The following is a 23,447-nucleotide window of genomic DNA, read 5'->3' as shown; positions in this document are numbered from 1 at the left end:
TGCTCTCTGGAGTGATGGACGTCGGATATCTGACAATGTCAATCACTACTCCTCATTGAACGGTTTCCTGCTCTTTCCCATGTGAGGAAAAGATGATGATGAATGTGTTAGAAATATGCTAGAAATGTTCAATATGTTTTTCTGGTCAATTACATACCATATTCTATGTCAAAACTGTAAGATGTTAGCGTATGCTTGTAGGAATGCAAGAGGGGCATCCTGTATTTGTTCTCATTAGATATTAATATATATAATTGAGATTTTTAATTAAGAAGGCTAATAAAAATAAGACATTTCATTGTATTTTATACATCTACTCGAGCAGCACCTGTACAGCAAATACGTGTTTTTTAATGTCTATAATATCATCTAACCAGTAAATTACAGAATATAGATGCTGGTGTAACTAATGAAAACTTGTTCCTCAGTATTTGTTTTGATATGAACAAAATTGTGACCTACGGCATTGAAGACTAATAAATGCGCACAATAAAAATATCGAACATAAATTGGTATGGCAGAGGGTTGATACAAGAGCAAATTAAGGGACTCTGTATTGCATTTCACAAAAAAATGGGACATACTGTACATACCAGTGTTGACTGCAGGGAAGGCTGCAGATCGGAGGCCCTTTCTCTCACACTGATTCAATATCTTCCCGCAGACCTTGTTGATCCGCTGTGTGTCGCAATTAAAGCAGACGTGAACGATCTCCTTGCAGCCCAGTGCACCGGGCCCTGTGGTGCACATCCAGTCTGCTGGCACACCCACTGATGGAGAGGAGAATAAAAAAAGACATGGAGACTGCTGATGGGAGGACAGCTGATGGGAAGTCAGCTGAGGGGAGGTGCTGAGGGGAGACTGCTGAGGGGAGGACAGCTTAGGGGAGGACAGCTGAGGGCAGACTGCTGAGGGGAGGACAACTGAGGGGAAACTGCTGAGGGGAGACTGCTGAGGGGAGGACAGATGAGGGAAGGCTGCTGAGGGGAGGACAGCTGAGGGGAGACTGCTGAGGGGAGGACAGCTGAGGGGAGACTGCTGAGGGGAGACTGCTGAGGGGAGACTGCTGAGGGGAGGACAGCTGAGGGGAGGACAGCTGAAGGGAGACTGCTGAGGGGAGACTGCTGAGGGGAGGAAAGCTGAGGGGAGGACAGTGAAGGGAGGACAGCTGAGGGGAGACTGCTGAGGGGAGGACAGCTGAGGGGAGGACAGCTGAGGGGAGCCTGCTGAGGGGAGACTGCTGAGGGGAGGACAGCTGAGGGGAGGACTGCTGAGGAAAGGCTGCTGAGGGGAGGACAGCTGAGGGGAGACTGCTGAGCGGAGACTGCTGAGGGGAGATTGCTGATGGGGAGGACAGCTGAGGGGAGACTTTTGAAAGGGAGACTGCTGTGGGGAGGACTGCTGAGGCGAGGACTGCTGAGGGGAGGCTGCTGATGGGAGGACTGCAGAGGGGAGGCTGCTGAGGGGAGGCTGCTGAGGGGAGGCTGCTGAGGGGAGGACTGCTGAGGGGAGGCTGCTGAGGGGAGGCTGCTGAGGGGAGGTTGCTAAGGGGAGGCTGCTCATAAAAACGGCTGGAATGGAGTCAATGGAATGGTATCAACCACATGGAAACGACGTCTTTGATGTGTTTGATACCATTCCATTGACTCCATTCCAGCCATTATTATGAGCCGTCCTCCCCTCAGCAGCCTCCACTGGTTGGCACTTAGTGTTCAATTATAGACATATGAGTGACAGTGGAGGCTGGTGGGAGGAGCTATAGGAGGATGGGTTCATTGTAATGGCTGGAATTGAATCAAGGGTTTCATATGTTTTATGTGTTTGATACCGTTCCATTTATTCCATTCCAGCCATTACAATGAGCCCGTCCTTCTATAGCTCCTCGCACCAGCCTCCATTGATAAGTGAAGAATAAGCTGATAAAGTGATCTGTGAAGTGATTTTTCAATGTCTCTACATCTTAGTGAAAAAGATTTGACTTCGTCAAATGATTACTTTCTGACTTGTGTGAATGGATTGCTCGGAGAGTTTGTGATTGTGTTAATATGATTGTGTATGGAAACACCGTAAACAAACCTTGTGCTAACTCTGCTTGGACTGTGGAACCTGCAGCAGTCAGAATAGCTTTGGAGACACCTACAGGAGGATAAGGGGACGTGAGGGGAAACAGAGAACAGAACAGAACAAACAAACAAACAAACAAACACAACAGTGATGACTAATCAAAACCACATTGGAGGACAATGATAACCAGTGCTACCTGAGTGGTTGGCTGGGAAGTCTGTGGGGTTGACGATGACTTCATAGGTAAATTAACTGCAAGGTAAACTCAGCGTTCCATTGGAAATGAGGGTAGTTCTGGTGTACCAAATGCTGTCGGTGTGATCGAGGCGTGAACCACGGAGACTCTGTGCCACAAAATGAGTAACAAAACATTACAAAACCTGTCCAGATCATTTCTCAAGTCATCAGTCTCAAGTCAAAGTCGAGTCCAGAGTCTTGAGGCTCCAAGTGTAAGTCAAGTCTCAAGTTACAAAATGTGTGACTCGAGTCCAAGTCATGTGACTTGAGTCCACACCTCTGGTATTGATAATATCATACATGATAAATATTGCTGTCCAATACTGTAATGGTAGGAGGAGGAGTAGAAGGAAGAGGGGTAGATGTTGGGGAAGATGGGAGAGAAGATGGGGGGATAGTGGTGGTAGGTGGAGGGGAGAGGGGAGGATGTTGGGGAAGAGGGGAGAGAAGATAGAGGGATAGAAGTGGTAGGAGGAGGAGGAAAGGGGAGAGGGGAGGATGTTGGGGAAGAGGGGAGAGAAGATAGAGGGATAGAAGTGGTAGGAGGAGGAGGAAAGGGGAGAGGGGAGGATGTTGGGGAAGAGGGGAGAGAAGATAGAGGGATAGAAGTGGTAGGAGGAGGAGGAAAGGGGAGAGGGGAGGATGTTGGAGAAGTGTTAAGTGTCAAGTGTTTACACTTGTTATTTACATCTCAATCCAGTGAGCAAAACTGGTTGAAAAGATGTCTTACCTCTAATCTCTCTCTTCAGCTCCTGCACTTCAGCATTCAGCTCTGTCTTTGTGGCATTGAGCCTGGCCCCCAACGCTCTTTGTCCATCCAGCTGCTGCTGCTCTAGAGAGTTCAGTTTAGCTTCCAAGCCTCTGAGTCTGTCCAATTTAGCACTCTTCTCCAGCTCCTTCTCTGTGGTATTCAGTTTGTCCTCTAAATCAGTTAATTTTTCCAGGTACTTATCTAAAGACTTCAGTCTAGCTTCCAAGCCTCTGTCTGCCCACTTCAACTTTCTGCGCCTCCAGGTCTACCTCTGTAGCATTGAGCTTGGCCTCCAGAGCTGTTATCTTATCTGATATACCTTCATTCTCTTGCCCTAATGAGTCTACTCTTGCTACCTGCAACTTCAGTTTTGCCTTTGTGGAACTGAGGTCCTCTTCCAGGGTTGCAATCTTGCCCAGCTGCTTTTCCATATAGTCCACTCTATCTTTCAGAAGATTATACAGATTTACCGGATCACCACATACGGTGTATAGTAGGGCCACGGACAGGCAGCTCAGTAGTAGCAGAGTAGTCATCTTTCCCATCGTCAAGGGATGTTCAAAGGTAAGGTCCCTACACTGAGCGGCTCAGTGTAGTATTGGTGCTCCTGTGTAGTTGGTTGTCATGTGACTGAGCGTCTAGACATAGTTGATTTACCTGTTTTCCCCAAGGGGAGGATATGTTTTGACAAGGAACACATTTGGATGGCGTTCAGTCTGCCTCATAATGTCAAGAAACCATCATTTGGTTTTTTTGAAGACAGAGTGGACAGCACCATCACGGGACAAATGAGAAGGTAACCAAGAACAAGGAAGACATTATTAATATGCTGTGCTAGGCCCAGTGATGGTTCACCTCTGCCAGGTAGGGGGGATATCTCTACATCTCTACCCCTAGATGAACACCTGCCCCACCCCACACTGCGGTAGCGTACCCACTGGAATTAACATTCAAGAGAGCATAATAATTAATTAAACAAACATATTTTATTAAAACAATACATCCATTAAGAGAATCTAAAGTACAGTTTACAAAAATATAACGTTAAAAGAGCTTGAAAATCAAGTAAAACCTACTATCAAACTTCTCCAATAATGTAATGTAATTTAACCCACATGTTCATCATATCTGTAAACTATTGTATAAAGAGAGAAAATATTAAGGGAGATCATAAATGTTCTCTAAAGTAGTGGGAATCACTTTATTTTATTTTTTTACAGTATTGACAACACTATTTACATGCACACTGGGCACACACTGATTGAATCAACATTAGTTCCATGTCATTTCAATGAAATTACGTTGAACCAACGTGGAATGGACATTGAATTGACATCTTGGCTATTCTAAATTATTTTGACAAGCAGTTGCCACTAGTGTACACTGTTGATCAAAGCCTCAAGTAATTAACCTATTTTTGAAACAATTTGCTGGAAATGCTCAACGCTTCAAGAAGCTTTGTTTCCCCATCACTAATGTCCAATTGTAGGACGACAGCGTTGCTAGTGCTGTCACTGTCTCTGGAATCAGACACCTGGTCAACTCCGCCCTTCACAAAGATGGCCCCTGTGTGGTGGGAGTTGTAGCCGAATGTGCTGAAGGTGAAGAAATAGAGGCCATTCATGGGTGCAGTGAAGATACCTGTAACAGAGGGGAAGCAGTAAGATATACTGTACTACTACTAGTAGTAATACTACTAGCAGGCCTACTACTAATATGTATCCACTACCCACATTGACACTGCAAGTTCATGCAAGGCCAGAAACCTTGCGTAGCTAGCTAACAGTCTGTCACTAGAAATGAATGTAAGCCCTATCCGACCCACACATGTCAAATACCGTACCTGTGTTTTTGTTGTAAGCACTTCTGGTGTTTGAGAAGACCCGTTTGAAGACCAGGGTGGTGTCTGTGCATGGTCCTTTGTAGAGCTCACCGGACGTCGCCAAGGTCACCAAAGAGGCAGTGACAGACGGCTACCAGAGAACAAGGGGTCCAATACATTATAAAGGTTTTATTTTTTTTATTTTTTAAATTTTAATTTCACCTTTATTTAACCAGGTAAGCCAGTTGAGAACAAGATCTCATTTACAACTGCGACCTGGCCAAGATAAAGCAAAGCAGTGCGATAAAAACAACAACACAGAGTTACATATGGGGTAAAACAAAACATAAAGTCAAAAATACAACAGAAAATATATATACAGTGTGTGCAAATGTAGCAAGTTATGGAGGTAAGGCAATAAATAGGCTATAGTGCAAAATAATTACAATTAGTATTAACACTGGAAAGATAAGATGTGCAAGAGATGATGTGCAAATAAAGATACTGGGGTGCAAATGAGCAAAATAAATAACAATATGGGGATGAGGTAGTTGGGTGTCACAAGCTGGGCTTGAACTCAGGTCTCAGATGTGGAGAGTTGGGTGTTCTACCCCTAAGCCACAGAGGAGGTATAGTAGGACCCAAACGAAACACTCAAGGCAATACTCCAGGCAAAGTAGATTTAATATAAAAAAAGGTATTTCTTTGCACTTCAAAAATAATCCAACAAAAGTTCTTCTCAGAAAGAGGTATACTAACAGAGGTACAGTAAACAAAACAGGAGGACAAAACAAAATAACTCCACGAGGGGAGAAAAACAAAATAAAGATAACTTAGAAAAGCTTACTCGGAAAGACTCTGTGGGACACAGCAGGAGACACATAGCCAGGACTCAAAGACCAAGTGAGGAACAAGGGGAAAAAACACAGCTAAAATACTCTAGGGGAAACAAGGCACAGGTGACCTGGATAAAGCTAATAAGGACACACGAGGAAGAACTAAGGCAGAGGGGAACACAGATGACCTCTAGAGGCCCGGAGACAAACAGGAGGCAGGAAGCTGACAGGACCCCCTCCTCTAGGAACGACTCCTGACGTTCCTTCCAGAACACCCTGGCCTCAGGGTGCGAAACTCTCGGATCAAACCTGGGTCCAGGATGTCCTTGGCTGGAACCCAGGAGCGCTCCTCTGGCCCGTAGCCCTCCCAGTCCACCAGATACTGCAGAGAGTTCTGGACCCTCCGGGAGTCCAGTATCCGGCGCACTGTGTAGGCTGGCTGGCCGTCAATGATCCTGGGAGGTGGCGGGGGTCTGCGTGGGGGGGCAAAGGGAGAAGACAAGACAGGTTTTAGTAGTGAAACATGGAAAGTGGGGTTAATTCTAAGGGAGCGAGGGAGAACCAAACGATAAGAAACAGGGTTAACTTTCCTTGCTATGCGGAAAGGGCCGATGTATTTCTGGGAAAGCTTCTTGGATTCGACCCGGAGGGGCAGGTTCTTGGTGGCCAACCAAACTCTCTGACCAGCTCGGAAACTAGGGGCCGTCCGGCGGCGGCGATTAGCCTGACTTTGGTATCTCTGGGAGGTCCGAAGGAGGGTACGCCTGGCCTTCTTCCAGGTCCGCCTACAGCGTTGGACAAAGCGCTGGGCCGAGGGAACACCAACTTGCGCCTCTTCCTCTGGAAATAATGGAGGGGTGTATCCGAACTGGCATTCGAAGGGGGACAATCCGGTGGCTGAGGACTGGAGGGTGTTGTGGGCATATTCCGCCCAAATGATATAGGTGGCCCAAGACGTGGGATTACTGGCCGCCATACACCGCAGGGTGGTCTCCAGATCCTGATTAATCCATTCCGTTTGGCCATTAGACTCTGGATGGAACCCAGACGATAGGCTGGCTGTGGCCCCAATAAGCCTGCAGAAGGCCCCCCAAAACCGGGACGAGAATTGGGGACCTCGGTCGGAGACAACGTCCAGGGGAATTCCAAATATCCGGAAGACATGGTTCATGAGGAGCTCAGCAGTCTCCTTGGCCGAGGGCAGCTTGGGCAGGGGAATAAACCGGGCAGCCTTAGAGAACCGGTCTACAACCACTAGGACGACTGTGTTGCCCTGGGATGGAGGAAGTCCCGTAACAAAGTCCAGAGAAAGGTGTGACCATGGCCTGCGAGGAACAGGTAAGGGATGGAGCAGTCCCTGGGGTCGCTGACGTGTCGACTTTCCCTGGTTGCACACAGGGCAGGCCTCAACATAGACCTGCACGTCCTTCTTGATGGACGGCCACCAAAACCGCCGCTGGAGGAATTCCAGTGTGCGAGCCCTACCCGGATGGCATGTCAAGGGCGACTCATGACCCCACTGCAAGACGCGGGCCCGAACAGAGAGAGGAACGTACAGGCGTCCGGCAGGACCACCGCCTGGATCGGGCTCATGGACAAGGGCCTCTCGTACCCCTCTTTCTAGTTCCCACTGAAGAGGTGCGACGATCCTAGACCTCGGAATAATCGATGCCAAGGGCTTCTGTTGTATCTCGGGAGAATAGGCTCGAGACAGGGCATCCGGCTTGACGTTCTTGGTGCCAGGTCTGTAAGACAGGAGAAACTGGAATCGATTAAAGAAAAGGGACCATCGTGCTTGCCGAGGGTTCATCCGCTTTGCCTGTTGGAGATACTCCAGGTTCTTGTGGTCTGTGAGAACCTGGAAAGGATGCTGAGCCCCCTCAAGCCAATGGCGCCACTCTTCCAAGGCCAGTTTTACCGCAAGCAACTCTCGATCCCCCACGTGGTAGTTGCGCTCGGCCTCAGACAGGCGGCGAGACATGAAGGCACAAGGGTGTAATCTCCCATCCTCACCCCTCTGTGACAGGACGGCTCCCACCCCCACCTCTGAGGCGTCCACCTCCACCACGAAAGGTCTTTCTGGGTCAGGGATCACCAGAATCGGAGCAGAAGTGAAGCGGCGCTTGAGATCCTCGAAGGCCCTTGCTGCTTCCGGACCCCAGTGAATCTTGGTCCCTCCTCCCTTGGTAAGCGTCGTCAAGGGGGCTACCACAGAGCTGAAATTCTTAATGAACTTCCGATAGAAGTTAGAAAAGCCAATGAACCGTGAACCTCCTTGACCGTGGCAGGTGTGGGCCAGCTGTGGACCGCTTTGACCTTCTTGGGATCCATCTCTAGGTGGCCGGGAGTGACAATAAACCCGAGAAACTGGGTCTGGGAAACATGAAATTCACACTTCTCAGGTTTAACGTAGAGGTGATTGTCAAGGAGCCTCTGGAGAACCCTGCTAACATGCCCCTCATGCTCCTTCAGTGACCTCGAGAAGATGAGGATATCGTCCAGGTACACGAAGACGAACAGATTAAGCATATCCCGGAGAACATCATTAATCAGGGCTTGGAATACTGCGGGGGCATTGGTGAGCCCGAACGGCATCACCCGATATTCATAGTGCCCCGTGGGCGTGTTGAATGCCGTCTTCCATTCGTCACCTGGCCGGATCCGCACGAGATGGTAAGCATTGCGGAGATCCAGTTTAGTAAAAATGGAAGCCCCTTGAAGCAGCTCAAAAGCAGTGGCCATGAGAGGAAGGGGGTATCGATTCCGAACCGTGATCTTGTTGAGTCCCTGGTAATCAATACAAGGCCTAAGACCCCCGTCTTTCTTTTCAACAAAAAAGAAGCCCGCCCCAGCCGGGGAAGTAGAGGCACAGATGAGGCCGGCTGCCAAGGACTCCTTAATGTAGGTGTCCATAGCTGAGTGCTCGAGGGAGGATAAGGAAAAGATCCGACCTCTAGGAGGGCAGCAACCAGGGAGTAGATCAATGGCACAGTCATACGTGCGGTGAGGCGGTAAGGAAGTAGCCCGGGACTTGCTGAACACTGCCTTGAACCGATGGTAAACACTGGGGACTCGGGAGACGTCAACAGACTCTTGAAACTGGGTACTAGGGGCTGAGGGACTCTGAAGCATGCAGGTGAGTTGGCAAGTGGGACCCCAGCTTAGAATGGTGCCAGTAGGCCAGTCGATCTGGGGATTATGTCTGCATAGCCAAGGGTGACCCAGGATAATAGGATACTCGGGGGAGTCAATGAGATAGAAGGTCTCCTCCTGCTGGTGTTGAAAGATGGTAAGTCGCAGGGACTGAGTCGCCTCTGTAACCTTTCCTGGTTCCAGAGGTCTGCCATCTAAGGCTGTAACTGCCTGGGGTTGAGGAAGTAGTTGGGTAGGGATCTTAAGTTCCTTAGCCAAGGTTAAATCCAGGAAATCACCTGCGGCACCGGAATCGATCATAGCCTGGACCCGATGCTGGTGGCCCTTCCAGGACAGAGTGGCTGGAATAGCTAAGACAGAGTTAGTAGGAGGAGCTCTAATTTTCCCCATCACAGCCCTCCTGTAGCTAGGCGGGGACAGGCGTTTCCCGAAAGCTCGGGGCAAGTGGAGCGGAAGTGGCCGACAACCCCGCAGTAGAGGCACCGACGCTCCCTCATGCGACGTTCCCTTTCGTTGGGAGAAAGCCTGGAACGGCCTAACTGCATGTTCTCCGGGGAATCCTGGAGCAGTTCAGGAGCCGGGGAAGCTCTGAATGACGGAGCCCAAACAGGAGAAACAGAGCTGCTCAGAGGAACTTGGGACTGAGACACCTGGCGGCGAGCCGTTCTCCGCTCTCTTAGACGATTGTCCAGGCGGATGGCCAAGGCTATGAGGGACTCGAGATCCCCAGCTGGTTCTCGGGTAGCTAACTCATCCTGAAGGGGCTCAGATAACCCTCCCTGAAAACAGACCCTCAGCGCTTCATCATTCCATCCGCTCCTTGCTGCTATGGTCCGGAATTCAATGGCAAAATCTGCCATGCTTTGGGGACCCTGACGGAGAGACAGTAGGCGCTTGGAAGCTTCCCGCCCACTGACAGGATGATCGAACACCCGCTTGAACTCTTCTACAAATGCAGCGTAGGAGTCACAACAGGCCTCCTGGGACTGCCACACCGCAGAGGCCCAGGAGAGCGCCTTGTCTGAAAGAAGGGTAATGATGTAGGCAATCTTGGAACGGTCTGTGGGAAAACTTGAGGGTTGGAGCTCGAAGGTGAGGGAGCATTGGGTGAGGAAACCCTGGCAAGAGCTTGGATCCCCAGAAAAGGGCTTGGGAGGTGGTAGTCGGGGCTCCGCCAATGGAGAAGGCCTGTCGTCACTGGGGGGTGACCTGGAGTAAGGGGAAGGACCAGGGAGGCGTTCAAAGAGCTGGCGGAGGGAACTCATCATCTCGGCCAGGAGTTGAGAGTGACTAGCCATCAGCTCCTCCTGTCGGCTGAGAACGGCTTCATGGCGCTGGAAAGATGCCTCATGTCGAGCGATCACCGCCAACAGGTCCTTGGAACTGAGTGTTTCTGAGTCCATGATTGACTTGGTCTTTCTGTCACAAGCTGGGCTTGAACTCAGGTCTCAGATGTGGAGAGTTGGGTGTTCTACCCCTAAGCCACATAGGAGGTATAGTAGGACCCAAACGAAACACTCAAGGCAATACTCCAGGCAAAGTAGATTTAATATAAAAAAAGGTATTTCTTTGCACTTCAAAAATAATCCAACAAAAGTTCTTCTCAGAAAGAGGTATACTAACAGAGGTACAGTAAACAAAACAGGAGGACAAAACAAAATAACTCCACGAGGGGAGAAAAACAAAATAAAGATAACTTAGAAAAGCTTACTCGGAAAGACTCTGTGGGACACAGCAGGAGACACATAGCCAGGACTCAAAGACCAAGTGAGGAACAAGGGGAAAAAACACAGCTAAAATACTCTAGGGGAAACAAGGCACAGGTGACCTGGATAAAGCTAATAAGGACACACGAGGAAGAACTAAGGCAGAGGGGAACACAGATGACCTCTAGAGGCCCGGAGACAAACAGGAGGCAGGAAGCTGACAGTTGGGTGGGCTAATTTCAGATGGGCTGTGTACAGGTGCAGTGATCGGTAAGGTGCTCTGACAACTGATGCTTAAAGTTAGTGGGGGAGATAAGAGTCTCCAGCTTCAGATATTTTTGCAATTCGTTCCAGTCATTGGCAGCAGAGAACTGGAAGGAATGGCGGCCAAAGGAGGTGTTGTGAGATATACCTGCTGGAGCGCATACTACGGGTGGGTGTTGCTATGGTGACCAATGAGCTAAGATAAGGCTGGGATTTGCCTAGCCATTTATAGATGGCCTGGAGCCAGTGGGTTTGGCGACAAATATGTAGTGAGGACCAGCCAACAAGAGCGTACAGGTCACAGTGGTGGGTAGTATATGGGGCTTTGGTGACAAAACGGATGGCACTGTGATAGACTACATCCAATTTGCTGAGTAGAGTGTTGGAGGCTATTTTGTAAATGACATCGCCGAAGTCAAGGATCGGTAGGATAGTCAGTTTTACGAGGGCATGTTTCGCAGCATGAGTGAAGGAGGCTTTGTTGCGAAATAGGAAGCAGATTCTAGATTTAACTTTGGATTGGATATTCTTAATGTGAGTCTGGAAGGAGAGTTTACAGTCTAACCAGACACCTAGGTATTTGTAGTTGTCCACATACTCTAGGTCAGACCCGTCGAGAGTAGTAATTCTAGTTGGGTGGGCGGTTGCCAGCAGCGTTCGAATGAAGAGCATGCATTTAGTTTTACTAGTGTTTAAGAGCAGTTGGAGGCTACTGAAGGAGTGTTGTATGGCATTGAAGCTCGTTTGGAGGTTTGTTAACACAGTGTCCAATGAAGGGCCAGATGTATACAAAATGGTGTCGTCTGCGTAGAGGTGGATCAGAGAGTCACCAGCAGCAAGAGCGACATCATTGATATACACGGAGAAAAGAGTTGGCCCAAGATTTGAACCCTGTGGCACCCCCATAGAGACTGCCATAGGTCCAGAAAACAGGCCCTCCGATTTGACACATTGAACTCTATCTGAGAAGTAGTTGGTGAACCAGGCGAGGCAGTCATTTGAGAAACCAAGGCTATTTAGTCTGCCAATAAGAATGCGGTGGTTGACAGAGTCGAAAGCCTTGGCCAGGTCGATGAAGACGGCTGCACAGTACTGTCTATTATCGATCGCGGTTATGATATCGTTTAGGACCTTGAACGTGGCTGAGGTGCACCCATGACCAGCTCGGAAACCGGATTGCATAGCGGAGAAGGTACGGTGGGATTCGAAATGGTCGGTGATCTGTTTGTTAACCTGGCTTTCAAAAACGTTCGAAAGGCAGGGCAGGATGGATATAGTTCTGTAACAGTTTGGATCTAGAGTGTCACCCCCTTTGAAGAGGGGGATGACCGCATCAGCTTTCCAATCTCTGGGGATCTCAGTTGTTACGAAAGAGAGGTTGAACAGGCTAGTAATAGGGGTTGCGACAATTTCGGCGGCTAGTTTTAGAAAGAAAGGGTCCAGATTGTCTAGCCCAGATGATTTGTAGGGGTCCAGATCAGCTGTCTGAATTTGTGTGAAGGAGAAGCGGGGGAGGGGGGGGGGGGGGGGGGGGGCATGGGCAAGTTGCAGCGGAGGGTGCAGAGCTGGTGGCCGGGGTAGTAGTAGCCAGGTGGAAGGCATGGCCAGCCGTAGCAAAATGCTTGTTGAAATTCTCGATTATTGTAGATTTATCGGTGGTGATAGTGTTTCCTAGCCTCAGTGCAGTGGGCAGCTGGGAGGAGGTGCTGTTATTCTCCATGGACTTTACAGTGTCCCAAAACTTTTTGGAGTTAGTGCTACAGGATGCCAACTTCTGTTTGAAAAAGCTAGCCTTTGCTTTCCTAACTGCTTGTGTATATTGGTTCCTAACTTCCCTGAAAAGTTGCATATCGCGGGGGCTATTTGATGCTAATGCAGTACGCCACAGGATGTTTTTGTGCTGGTCAAGGGCAGTCAAGTCTGAGGAGAACCAGGGGCTATATCTGTTCTTAGTTCTGTATTTTTTGAATGGGGCATGTTTATTTAAGATTGAGAGGAAATTACTTTTAAAGAACAACCAGGCATCCTCTACTGACGGAATGAGATCGATATCCATCCAGGATACCTGTGCCAGGTCAATTAGGAAGGCCTGCTCGCTAAAGTGTTTTAGGGAGCGTTAGACAGTGATGGGGGGCCTTGGTTAGCCTCTATATCACCTGCAGGGCCTGGGTTAGCCTCTACATCACCAGAGGAACAGAGGAGGACTAGAATGAAGATACGGCTAAAGGCTTTAAGAACTGGTCTTCTAGTGCGTTGGGTACAGAGAATAAAGGGGGCAGATTTCCGGGCGTTGTAGAAAAGATTCAGGGCATTATGTACAGACAAGGATATGGAAGGATATGAGTACAGTGGAGGTAAACCTAAGCGTTGGGTAACAATGAAAGAGATAGCATCACTGGAGGCACCGATTGAGCCGGTCTCGGCGTGTATGTGGGGTGGGACAAAGGAACTATTTGAGACAGTTTGAGAGGGACTTGGGGTTCTACAGTGAAATTGTATAATAAGAGCTAACTGGAACAGCAATAGGCAAGGCATATTGACATGGGAGAGAGGCATAAAGCAATCACAGGTGTTATTAGAGAGAGCTAAGACAACAACTGGTAATGGCGATAAAGTTTGGGCTGAGGCTAAACAGATAAACGGGACAGGGTACCGTGTAATGAAGCCTGTTACAATACATGACCAAAAGTATGGGGACACCTGCTCGTCGAACATCTCATTCCAAAATGAGTTTGTCCCCCCTTTGATGCTATAACAGCCTCCACTCTTCTGGGAAGGCTTTCCACTAGATGTTGGAAGATTGCTGCGGGGACTTCCATTCAGCCACAAGAGCATTAGTGAGGTCAGGCACTGATGTTGGGCGGTTAGGCCTGGCTCGCAGTCGGCGTTCCAATTCATCCCAAAGGTGTTCGATGGGGTTGAGGTCAGGGCTCTGTGCAGGCCAGACAAGTTCTTCCACACCGATCTCGACAAACCATTTCTGTATGGACCTCGCTTTGTGCATGGAGGCACTGTCATGCTGAAACAGGAAAGGGCCTTACCCAAACTGTTGCCACAAAGTCGGAAGCACAGAATCGTCTAGAATGTCATTGTATGCTGTAGCATTAAGATTTCCCTTCACTGGAACTGAGGGTCCTAGCAAGAACCATGGAAAACAGCCCCAGACCAATATCCCTCCTCCACCAAACTTTACAGTTGGCACTATGCATTGGGGCAGGTAGCGTTCTGCTGGCATCCGTCAAACCCAGATTTGTCCGTCGGACTGCCAGATGCTCCACTTCACTTCACAATAACAGCACTTACAGTTGACCAGGGCAGCTCTAGCAGGGCAGAAATTTGACAAACTGACTTGTTGGAAAGGTGGCATCCTATGACGGTGCCACGTTGAAAGTCACTGAGCTCTTCAGTATGCTATTCTGCTGCCAATGTTTGTCTATGGAAATTGCATGGCTGTGTTCTCAATTTTATACACCTGTCAGCAACGGGTGTGGCTGAAATAGCCAAATCCACTAATTTGAAGGGGTGTCCACATACTTTTGTATATATAGTGAATCTCTCAGGTATAGGAGAGACACTTCAGAACAAACTTCCTTTAGATTTGGGGACCATCTGTTGTTCCATGTAGTGAATATGTTATTCAATGTGTTTGTATGGGCTAATAGCAGTAAGGCCAAATACAATTGTTCATCAATTATATATATATATTTATATATATTGTTTTTAGAAGGTAATACCAAGGATCATTTTGCATATATTATACTTCAAGGTGTCTTAAAATTAAAAATCAAATTGCAAAATGATCCTTGGTATTACCTTCTAAAAACAATTCCATATAGCTTAGTAGAACCCCTCCCCCAGTTTAGACAGGGCTTTGACTCTTATTTAATGGATGTATTGTTTAAATAAAATATGTTTATTTCATTGATTATTATGCTCTCTTGAATGTTAAATCCAGTGGCTATGCTACTGCATTGTAGGGTGGGGCAGGTGTTCATCTAGGGGTAGAGATACCTAGCAAAGATGAGCAAGGACTGTCCAAAATGTCTTCCTTGTTCCTTGATACCTCCACACTTGTTCCATGATGGTGCTTTCCTCTTTGTCTTGAAAACAACAATTGATGGTACCTTGACATGAAGAGGCAGACTGAACCTCCACGTGCCCATCCAAATGCGTTCCTTACCCTTCCTTATCTGTTAGTACGTTGCTCGTGCAGTCTTCAAAACAGGAAACGTTCACGACAAGGGACTGTAGCATATGCAAATGTCGGAATATTTCCTTTGTAGACATTCCCAGGATTTCCCCAGCTCTTTGTCTTGATGCCAGTGAGTTGCAATGTTCCGTCTAAACTGCGCGTGTCCGCGACCGCGCACCTCCTCCAGGAGTGCCACGCAGAAGAAATGCTATGCCGCACAGACACAAGAGATTGAACTTCACTGAGTTCGCCCCATTAGTTTGCACTATAAAGATCAATACTTTTTCTGTGATCGAATCAAAATTATTGCAGCCCCTTTTCAATGCAACAAAACAAAACAAATCTAACTTTTCAAGATTGAGTCTATGATTTTGTTGTAGGGAGAGCCAGAGCGCAACCGAGTGAGGATGGCCCACCAGCGGTCTTTCAATCACCCGCGAGTGAATGCGCTTTTCAGATCAGTTCAGATCAGAGCGCAGAAGCGCGCGTTTGCACGTTTGGTGATATTCTTTGCTAGTTAGCGAGTTATTAGCCCAGTTATAGATCAGTTATAGATAAATATATGTCAGCAATGGGGAGTTACTGCTCCCTACAAGAGCACAAAACGTGTAGGCTACAATTAAAGTTGTCTTTGAAACGCCAGTCAGGTAAAAAGCTTATGTCTTAATTAAAGGGGCAGTGTATTTTGAGACAGGCTAGAATACGCAAAAAAGCCAATATGCAGAGGGGTAGCCTACATTGTCTAATTTTCTGTATGGTAATAATAATAAATTGCATTTTGTAAAGTGGTTTCTTGCATCATACAACATAATGCAATGCAATTTAAAGCCACCTATTTGGCCCCACGTAAAAAATCATAAATTCATGTCAAGCCGTTCAAAATGTAAAAATGTTTTAAAAAGTTGAATGCAATGGAGGCCTGCATTGAACACCTCATACAGGTTACACTAGGCTATATCATAGAAATCAACATCTATTTCCATGTGAAAATGTTATGGGATTTGCTTCATTGGTTTTGTTGGTAGGCCTACATTATGGTCAAAAAGCCCATGTGTGTGTGCGTGTGTGTGTTTGCGCTCTCTGTGTGTATATGTGTGTTATGTGTGTGTGTTTGCACTCTGTGCTGTGTGTGTGGGATCCTTCTGACTCTTAAAGAATGTGTTCTCCCTTTCTCTTGCTCCAGAATGCATAATGGAGGAGAGGTGCCAAGGCTTTGGGATGTCTTGACATGAGAGAGGCCTTGGATTGAAGCAGCTCAAACAGGCTCCAAGTCAGGCACCAAAATGCCCCAAACAGTCCCCTTTTACAGTTCATTAAGGACGCAACACTTTATTATATACAGTACTTAAAACATGCAAGGATAAATGAATGGAGACTTTCTTTGCAACATGGATGCTGTTATCTCTGAGACAGACATACAGTCTCATCTAAAAATGTCTTTATCATAGCATATTAGGGTGTAACTTATAAGCACTTAGTATTAGCCATATACAGAATCCCACTGTTTGACCAACTTTGGACAAACAATGTTCCAATGACTTCGGACATTAATTAATTCATGTTCAATCATGATTTATAAAGGAAATAGGTACAGTATTTAAATAGAGAGATGGCCCATTAATGTAAAGTGTAACCAAGATAATGACACCAAGATAAGGTTATGGAAATTATATCCCCAGAATCAAACCAAGAGCCATCATAAGACCAAAGCAATATGAAACACATCTATAGTGCTAATGAAATAATAATGTATATAGTGGTATTGTAATAGTATATAGTGGTAATGTAATAATATATAGTGGTAATGTAATAACACATAGTGGTAATGTAATAATATATAGTGTTAATGTAATAATATATAGTAGTAATGTAATATTATATAGTGGTAATGTAATAATACATAGTGGTAATGAAATAACACATATTGGCAATGTAATAATTTATAGTAGTAATGTAATAATATATAGTGGTAATGTAATAATATATAAAGGTAATGTCATAATATATAGTGGTAATGTCATAATACAGTGGTATTGCCATTCTGCCCTTCAGCAGTATACCCCCCAACAAAAAACCTTCTCCCCGGGCACCGATGACATGGACGTCAATTAAGGCAGCCCCCTGCACCTCTCTGATTCAGAGGGGTTGGGTTAAATGTGGAAAACACATTTTGGGTGAATGCATTCAGTTGTGCAGCTGACTAGGTATCCCCTTTCCTTTCCCAGATTCCCCAGTGTTTGGCTGTGGAGGAGCAACACAATCCCTCTTACCCTCTAAGCATGCCATAACCCAACTGATCCCCTGGTCACATGCCCTGGGAGGTGGCAGCCAAGGTCTTGGAGAAAGAAGCCTTGGGATTGGAGGTGTTCGAACAGGCTCCAAGCCTAGAACATTCCCCTTTTTTACGGTTCCAGGTTCCTGACCTTCTCTGCTTCAAGTGTAATACACAGTACAAACTACAGAGAAAAGAATATAAACATAGAGGAATTATTTGAGAAAACAAGTCAGGAAATAATGAACGATGAGAAAATGTTATGGGCATACAATAAAGAGAATATGGGAGAATGTCAAGATGCAGTCAGTGTAGGTCACTGTAGGACATATCTCCATCACTAACACAACCATCTAGGTATCGCATGGTACAATTGGGTAAACCAAAACTCTTTTAAAATTGTTATTATTAGTCCCTACCATGGAAAAACTTTGAGGGATGAGAACCTGGACCAGAAATAGAAACTATTATTCATAGTTTACTGTGAGGTCTGACCTGTCTGACTTCAGGAGTATATCTATACATAGCAGTTTGGTTGGTTGAGTGGATTTATAAAAGGGTCTGTCAAACAGGAGTCAGAAGGGAAAGGAAGGAGATACCTGACCCTGTAGAGAGTGGGGAAGAGAAAACTGCACTAAGATCACACACAGTCAATAGGACAGCTACAGCTGAGAGCCACAACATATGCTGGGACACGGATACCACTGTATGATTTTCTCTTGTATTTATCCACAAAAACCTGTGTCAGGTAAGTGACTTGAGGCTTTTTTAGTGTGGCAACACATTTTTGTAGTGTTTTTTATTTTATTTGTTTGATTTAATAGTAAGCTGTATTTGTAGGGAGACACTGTTGGACATTTGTAGAAGTCTGTTGTTGTTGGAAGCGATGGCTTTATCTGGACCATGCCTCCAGAGGGGTTTGGAAGCTCTACGGAGACAAGATGAAGCATTTAGAGGGGATAAACACAATATAGATGGAGAGGGAGAAGAGTGTGCAGGGGATGTGAAAGAAAATGATCAGTTGAACACAAAAGAAGAGAAAGATGATGAAGCATTTAGAAGGGAGGGAAACAGCAAGAAAGATCTAGAGAGAGAGACAACTGAAGAAGAGGAGGATGACGTTCAAGAAGTGAAAGAACTAAAAGAGTGGACAGTTGTTAGAGGGCAGAAAGGTGGAATAGAGGATGTGGATTCAATAAGGGTATACGGCAGAGATTCCTATACAAGAGAAATGTTCCAAACCCTGCAGCAGCTCAGGGACTCCTCTCTCCTCACTGACCTGACTCTGAGCACTGAGGATGGGCAGCGTCACCACGCGCACTCCCCTGTCCTGGCTGCTGTCAGCTCCCTCGTACACCAGAGACTGCAGGAGAGGGATGAGGAGATGGAGAAGAGGAGGGAGAGGAGAGATATTGACATGTATATACAGACAGCGATATCCATCAGTCTGGGTCCTGAAGTGGGGTGTGTGGGGCTGGCAGGGGTGCTGGAGTTTGCCTACACTGGGACCATAGCAGCTCTGAACAGAAAAACACTGGCCCAGATACAGACTGCAGCTAAAACACTAGGGGTCCCCAGAGTTCTAGAACTCTCCAGTGAAGAGGAGGAGAAGATGAAGAGGGGAGAGAAGAAGAGGGCAGAAGAAAAGAAGAGATCTGCTGAAGAACAGATGAAGGTCAGTCTTCAGTCCATCAGACAGTTATGGGCAGAGAGAGTGGGCTGTGATGTGGAGCTGGAGGTTGGTGGGACATCATTTCATGGTGAGTAGACTGAAGTAAAAATACATCACAACTATGTACTGTTGAATGATAGTGGAGACAATTTATTCATGGGGGTTCGTCCAGGATCAAGCTAAATAACCCATGCATGCTTAATGGTAATAATATTGATTTTGAGCATGTGATTTTAAATGTGATGTTAAAGGTCCAATGCAGCATGTTTTCTTTTATCTTAATATCAAATCATTTCTGGGTAACAATTAAGAACCTAACTGTATTTGGTTTAAATTAAAATGGTCAACAAGAAACAAAAATATATTATCTTAGCAAAGAAAAATTTCTCAAGCAAGAATTTAGCTGGACTATTTGGAGTGGTCTGAGTGGGGAGGAGAAAACAGAAAATTAGCTGTTATTGACAGAGAGCTTTGAACTAACTTTCGTATTGGTGTATTAACTAATTTACAACCAGGTGATGTCACCAGGCAGGACAAAACCCCATCACACCAAAACAGACAGAAATTTCAGGTGGTCTTTTCAAACAGCTCTTACACTAAAATGGCATTATAGTAATTTTCACAATTTCACAGTATTAATCCAACCTCATATTGTAGAATTATACACTGAGTGTACAAAATGTTAGTAACTCTTTCCATGACATAGACTGACCAGGTGAATCCAGGTGAAAGCTATGATCCCTTATTGATGGCACTTGTTAAATCCCCTTCAATTAGTGTAGATGAAGGGGAGGAAACAGGTTAAAGAAGGATTTTTGGCACAATTGAGACATAGATTGTGCCAATCAGAGGGTGAATGGGCAAGACAAAATATTTAAGTGCCTTTAAACGGGGTATGGTAGTAAGTAGGTGCAAGGCGCACCGGTTAGATTGTGTCAAGAATTGCCACACTACTGGGTTTTTCATGCACAACAGTTTCCCGTGTGTATCAAGAATGGTCCACCACCAAAAGGACATCCAGCCAACATGACACAACTGTGGGTAGCAGTGGAGTCAACATGGGCCAACATCCCTGTGGAACGCTTTCGACACCTTGTAGAGGCTGTTCTGAGGACAACTCGATATTAGGAAGTTGTTCCTAATGTTTTGTACACTCAGTGTGTATAAAACACTAGAAAATCACGTTTTTGACTGTACTGGGCCTTTAAATACAGTGTTTTCCCTAAGCACCGGCTGTCGACTAATCAGCCAATAACAGACTCATTGTCAGCCGGTTTCATTTTCCACTTCATTAACTAGGCTTCGTTTCATTTAAAGTTTCAATTCGCTAGTCAGCTGGTAGAGCACGGCGCTTGTAACGCCTAGGTAGTGGGTTCGATCCCCGGGACCACCCATACACAAAAAATGTATGCATGCATGACTGTAAGTCGCTTTGGATAAAAGCGTCTGCTAAATGGCATATTATTATTATTATAGTACCACAGTATGAGTCATAATATCCATACAACCTAACGGTCAAACAGGGAAATTGTTTTTTTCTTAGGCTTTTGCCAAAATAAACTACATTGAAAGAGTAGACTAGATTTCGTTTTTGCCCCAATAAATGTAATTTAAAAGGCAGACTAGACTTGTTTTTCTGACTAGATTACTAATGTACCGCCTTCCCTCAGTCCCACCCACAGTGATTGATTGACAGGTCTGAAACCAAACCAACTCTATCTCACAGTCATCCTGCCCCCTCCCCTGACAATCCCATCCACAGTGATTGATTGACAGGCCGAACTGTTAAAGGGATAGTTCACTCAAATTACAAAATTACACAATGGTTGTCTTACACAAAGTGTCCACATCAGCAGAACCAATAAAATACATAATTTGAAGAACAAAAATTATTGTAGCAATTCATATCTTGCAGTAAATATGACTTAAATCTCAATAGAAGAAAGGTTTAATGTAAAAAAGATTATCTTACTTAGAAAGTAGGCCTGATCATACAGGTCTAGGCTTTGACGTTATCCAAAACAATTAACAACACACTGAAGTCATATATTTTCAGTCATTTTTATTGCAAAGTCATTTTTATTGCAAAGTCATTTTAAAGCAGTCATTGTAAAGTCATTAAAGTATTCAATAATTTAGCTGTGTAGTTTGAATGGAATCAAGGCATTATAATGTACCAGAGGCCACCAAAATAGAGCTTGTGCTGCAAAATAAAATCACCCCAGGACCACCCCCCCCCCCCCCCCCCCCAGCCTGGAACTCACTGGCTGGCTTTTCTTTTTGGCTGGCTACTCCATGTACTTACGGAGAACACGGTAAAAAATAATAATAGGATGATATATATTAATATTATTAGTACATTAATATATAATAACAAAATAATAATATTAAATATGAATTGTATATTTTTTTGTTAATTGTTGGGGACTCATCTGGGATCAAAACAAATTGTAATATTATGCCTTTTGTCTTACATCTGAATTCATAAGAGTCATGATAAACCAAATGTGGAAGTAGTCTATTTATGAGATAACAACAATAATCAATTTCCTCTTCTCTCTCCTGACTCAAGTCCACAGAGTGCTCCTGTCTGCCAGTAGTGACTACTTCCGGGGAATGTTCACCAGCGGGATGAAGGAATCCCAGCAGCCCTGTGTGGCCCTTCCCTTCCTGGAGGCCTCTGAGCTGGAGGCCCTGATTGACTGCTCTTACAGCGGGTCCCTTCCCCTCTGCTGGGGACGTGTCTTTGAGATCACATGCATTGCCTTCCAGCTCCAGTTCCAGCCCGCCCTCTTGCTGTGCCTTGACTTCCTGGAACAGGAAATGGACGTCCACTCCTGCCTGGACGTGGCATCTTTTGCTGAGGCTTATGGGATAACGGAACTCCTCGAAGTGGCCAACGACTTTGTCCTGAGACACTTCCAAAATGTGGCAGCCACCCCTAAATTCCAAGACCTGCCAGTTAAGAAGCTTATAAAATACCTGAAAAGCAACTCCCTCTTTGTACCCTCAGAGCTTGTGGTCTTCAAGGCAGTAGTGGTCTGGATCAAGGCCTGTCCCAGTCAAAGGCTTAAACTCACCAAAGAGCTGGTGAAGAACATCCACTTTCCCCTCATGACCTTCACAGAGTTCAGTGAAGTTAAAACCGCAAAACTGTGGACTGAATGCAACATGAATCATCTCTACCTGACTATACTGGAGGACTTTCGCTCCTATCAAGTTACACCTTGGAGCCTGTGCAGGGTCTACCAGCCCAAGGACAGTCTAGTCTTGGTGGGTGGAGACCAGATCTCTGCCGACTTTATCCGGCGATCCCCCAGCCGAGAACTGTGGTTCGGGAACTCTCTGAGGAACTACACAGGCATTGTGAAGACAGTTGAGTGGAGGTTGCTGGGAGAGATGCCAAAGCCACCAAGGTTAAGTCACGAGGTGGCTGTAGTCGCAGGGAAGTTGTACGTGCTCGGGGGACAGAATTATAAAGGAATGCTTGCCGTTTTAAACTCAGTCTACAGGTGAGATAAGAACTTTGGGGTTTGTATCTACTAACTAATGAGTCCTTTAGGTATTAATATTTTTACATATTTATGTTTTTACATTATTTTCTTCCTTCATCTCTCATTCTTTACGTTCTTTAAGATAAAATCCGCTTCAGGACCGCTGGGAGAGAATGGCCGACATGCAGGAGAAAAGGTGTAATTTTTCCGTGGTTGTTCTGGACGAGATTATATATGCCATTGGAGGGTACATTGATCCAGAAACTAACCTGGATAGTGTGGAGCGCTACTGTCCAAATACAGATTCTTGGAGGTAAGGTTTTTCTTTGGTAGCTCAAAAAGGAATGGTATCACAGAATCGCTTGCGGTAGTTAATGGTTCCATTGGAAATGGTATGCAACTTATTAAGTAAAACTTTGTTTCTTTGTTGCTATCTTTACCAAATGTGGCGTTCCCTGTTAGCTTTGCCCAACCCTTGGATATGACCTTGAGTTGCCATGCTTCCACATTGTTGGATGGAGAGATCTTCATCTCAGGGGGGTTCGACTGCAGGTACCAGTGTCTGGTGTCCATGTCCCTGTACCATCCTGAGAGAGGAACAACCTACCTGGCAGAGATGAGCCAACCTCGAGCCCATCACTGCATGGAAACTTTAAACAATCATCTTTATGTGGCTGGAGGAGTCACTGTTGATGAAAACATGACGTCTGTCGACAAGCTGGCCTGTGAGGTCTACGACCCTGTTAGTGACTCCTGGAGTGCCCTCATGCCCCTGGCCGTCTCCCATGTTAGAGCAGCCTCTGTGGTTCTGGAGGGGAAGATCTATGTGCTGGGAGGATACTGCCAAGAGAGTACAGGGAGACCAGACTGGTGCATCGTTATGATCCCACCAACCAACTTTGGGAGAATATCGGCGAGATACCCGGAACTAACACTGACATAAGAGCCTGTTTGCTCCACCTGCCCAAACACTTGAGACAATGA

The 23,447-nt window shown here is 46.0% G+C and overlaps 1 long non-coding RNA gene and 1 pseudogene across 2 annotated transcripts; one reads left to right on the top strand and one right to left on the bottom strand.

Annotated features, from left to right (window-relative positions):
* Positions 1 to 692: 692 nt before the first annotated feature.
* LOC311112732 lies at positions 693 to 2,275 on the bottom strand. Its single transcript, XR_014610901.1, has 3 exons — positions 2,261 to 2,275; positions 2,077 to 2,136; positions 693 to 770 (listed from the first exon to the last, which is right to left on the bottom strand). It is a non-coding gene; the product is annotated as an uncharacterized lncRNA (long non-coding RNA).
* A 15,908-nt stretch (positions 2,276 to 18,183) lies between these two features.
* Positions 18,184 to 23,447, top strand: LOC311112778 (kelch-like protein 33; annotated as a pseudogene). Its single transcript has 4 exons — positions 18,184 to 19,057; positions 21,542 to 22,481; positions 22,606 to 22,776; positions 22,926 to 23,447. The product of its transcript is annotated as a kelch-like protein 33 (transcript).

The sequence above is a fragment of the Coregonus lavaretus genome, assembly GCF_964263955.1.
Source record: "Coregonus lavaretus genome assembly, chromosome: 39".
Classification (NCBI taxonomy): Eukaryota; Metazoa; Chordata; class Actinopteri; order Salmoniformes; family Salmonidae; genus Coregonus; species Coregonus lavaretus.
This window is presented reverse-complemented; position numbering and strand designations above follow the sequence as displayed.